The 3,116-nt window shown below is 45.2% G+C and overlaps 1 protein-coding gene across 1 annotated transcript in view; it reads left to right on the top strand.

The window, feature by feature from the left end:
• Nucleotides 1-316: 316 nt before the first annotated feature.
• Nucleotides 317-3,116, top strand: part of ADGRG2 (adhesion G protein-coupled receptor G2) — a 123,371-nt gene continuing 120,571 nt past the window's right edge. Inside the window, exon 1 of the mRNA XM_077769296.1 lies at nucleotides 317-473. The gene's annotated coding sequence lies outside the window, so the exon portion shown is untranslated. The remainder of the gene's footprint in view (nucleotides 474-3,116) is intronic.

Below are 3,116 nucleotides of genomic sequence, written 5' to 3'. Positions count from 1 at the left end.
TGTGCAATAGATTCACCACCATTCCAAATAAAGCAATGTTCTAGAGAAAAATTGTGCTGTATCACATGGTGACATCACTCACATGGGCAGTGATTGGTTTTTCACCTAGATCTACCAAAGCTACACCACAGGGCTGGAATCATGTGGCCAGAGACTTCTCTGGTTTGAGTTTGGTTGCCTGGGGGCTGGGATCACCTCTTGCTCATCTTCATCCAGCCATAGTAGGCGTGGTAGCAGTTCTATCTCTGCACTTCCTGGGTCCTGACAGGGCTTCATTTCCCGGCCCTCTGTGCCTGGGTGCAGCTAAGTGAACAGTTCTAGCCGATGAGTTGGGAGCAGAAGCTTTGCACATCCAGTCTGGGCTGAGGCATTTAAATGCCTGTGGTCCAGAACTCTCTTTTCCTTCTCTCTGAGCAACCAGCAACATTTGACAAGATGGCTACTCCATCTTCCTGGGTCCCTGAGTGACGGTGGTAAGGAGAGTTCTCCCTTCTGACTTATAATGAACACATAGTATGAGTAAGAATTAGACCTTTGTTGTGTTAACTGTGGAGATTTTGAGTTGTTACTGAAGCATATCCTAGGCTATTGTTGCTGATACTGTAGGCATAAAATAAAACAACCTTTGTTGGATGAACGAAAGATTTAAGCCAGAAAGAACTTCTGAGCAATAGTAGCTCCAGAATTTCTATAAAGGAGAAATTCAGGCCTGGTAATCACACTACAGTTGTGTGGGAAGTGGGGGCCTCGTTGGCTAGGGGACTTTTCTGGTTTTGTTTGTATAGTACACTGCTTTTACTAGATGCCTTTTATTTGGGGTGTTGGAATGCTGATGAGATTATGAGGGGCCTAAAATACCCCAGACCAGCCCTTGGCATGACTGCTAGCGTTTCGATTGTCTTGTCACCCCCTCCATATTTTACAAATGGGGAAACTGAGACCCAGACTCAGTGTAGTCCAAGTGACCACATTGATTAGTTAGTAGCAAAACTGGTACACACCAAACCCTTCATTTCCTGATTCTCTATGTAGTGCTTTAGCCATCCCAACAGTCTACCTTTCATGCCCAGCCTTAGGACAGCAGGAGCTTGCCAGTCACACTCAGACTGCTTCCCATCCTGGCTCTCCCACTTACTAGCTATGGATCTTGGGAGAAGCTACTTAACCTCTCTGTGCCCCAGTTTCCTCAGCTGGGTAATCCTCAGCGGGTTGCCGTGAAGATTTCGTATCAAGTTGCTATCAACCTAGTGCCCATCACATAGTGAGTATAACGTTCATCACCATCATCACCATCACTGTCCTGCTAGTTTCTCATTCCACTCTCGCGACTCACATCTAAGTCCTGTGTTCCCTTTGTGCTCATTTCCTTGCAGACATAATACATCTGTTTGAGCCCATTGGGTGGTATATGTTTAGACTATTTGGCCACAGGTGAAGTTGCCTTTGAAGTTCTCTGGAGGGAGCTGGGCCCTGAGCACCGGTGTGCTGTCCTTTTCTGCCACTTTCCCTGGCCGAGAACCCACACTCAGGAGTCCACCAGAGGGAGGGGGCAAGGGGGTACAAGGCCTTCTGCTCTCCGCACTTAGTCTCTGCCATGTTTCTGGACCTACTGATGCTGGGAATCAAACTCCATCACCAGCTCAAATACCCTGCGGAGCAGGATCCAAATTGCCCACTCTCTAGTTGCTGGGACATCAGCCTCTGGGATGTGGCCCCCTAGATCTACGATTTAACTGCCAAAAAAGAAAAGAAGAAGATTTAACTGCAAATTAGGAGCACCCACAACCTTCCTTCATATCACCAGCCAGTGCCTGTGTAGGCGTGTGACCGTCTTCCTTTGGTCTTGATGGCAGAGTTATGTTGGCCTGAGAGTATGTGCCAAGGAGAATAAAAGTTGGCTGCAAGGTCGTCAACATCTGAATTTTAATGTGAGGCTAAGGAGCCTCTCACTTTTGTGTTTCAGACATATTTCCTTCAGGTGTCTTTGTTTTAATAGCGAGGTTGTTTAAAGGCAAAGCATACTTAAGTCTGGCATTACTTTAGAAATCCGAGCACCTTTTAATATGAGGTATACCTATTTTAACTTTTTCTTGAAGTAAAACATGTGTAGGGAAAGCGCATATTGTAGGTGAGCTTCTCAGTGAATTTTCACAAACCTATAATAGAGCCACGTAAGCAGCACCCGGATGAAGAAACGAGACATCACGTGCGCCCCACAAGCCCTTCTTAGCCCGTCTGTAACCCCCTCTAGTCACCAACTTCTCAATGACCACTAACCTGGTTGTTGGTTTTGGCTGTTTTATACTTTGCATAAGCGGAATCACATTGCACATATGCTTTCACGTCTGACTTTGTTGGTCAGTACTGTTGATGGGTTCTGTCTGTACTCAGTGTAGCAGTGGCTCACGCTTTCTCCTTGCTGCTTTGTGTTCCATTTTGTGACTATACCACCGCAATGTTTTCAATGCATTCTACTGCTGATGGACATTGGAGTCTAGGGCTATTAGAACGACAGTGCTATGAACATTCTCATTCATATCCTTTGGTAAACATATGCACTCATTTCTGTTGCATCTACACCTAGAAGGGCAACTGCTGCACGTGGGTAATTGTACACTGAGGTTCAATAGATTCCACCAAATAGCAACGTAGGAGATTTTTGGTGGCTCTACACAGTATGAAGTCTATTTTCCAGTAAGTCCAACATATACGGTACAGGTATTAAGTTAATGCCAAGAGAAACAATTTAATCCTTTGGAGTGTATCGTTAAACGTGTTTATTAAAATATACTGTTTGCCCCCTTATCATAATTCCACCTCCAACTTTTTATGTAACCTGGATGAGTTTCCTGGCCTCCACTCCCCCTTAAGCCAACCAGTCAAAAGTCTCTCTGAAAACACTTTCCATTCATTTATCCAGCTAGAACGTTGTGAGTGTTAATAAGCTGGTGTTTGCAAAACAAATTCAAGCCTCCTGCAAAGCGGAGCACATCTTTCCCCTAAGGTTGTGTCTAACGTGGCAGAGCCAGCCAGGATGTGCCTGGCTTTTAGAAACATCTTCTCCAGGGCTGTGGATGCAATTCAGAATCTAGAATTTTTGTTTTGGTGGTAAAGAA

The sequence above is a fragment of the Crocuta crocuta genome, unplaced genomic scaffold, assembly GCF_008692635.1.
Source record: "Crocuta crocuta isolate KB4526 unplaced genomic scaffold, BGI_CrCroc_1.0 scaffold312, whole genome shotgun sequence".
NCBI lineage: Eukaryota > Metazoa > Chordata > Mammalia > Carnivora > Hyaenidae > Crocuta > Crocuta crocuta.
This window is presented reverse-complemented; position numbering and strand designations above follow the sequence as displayed.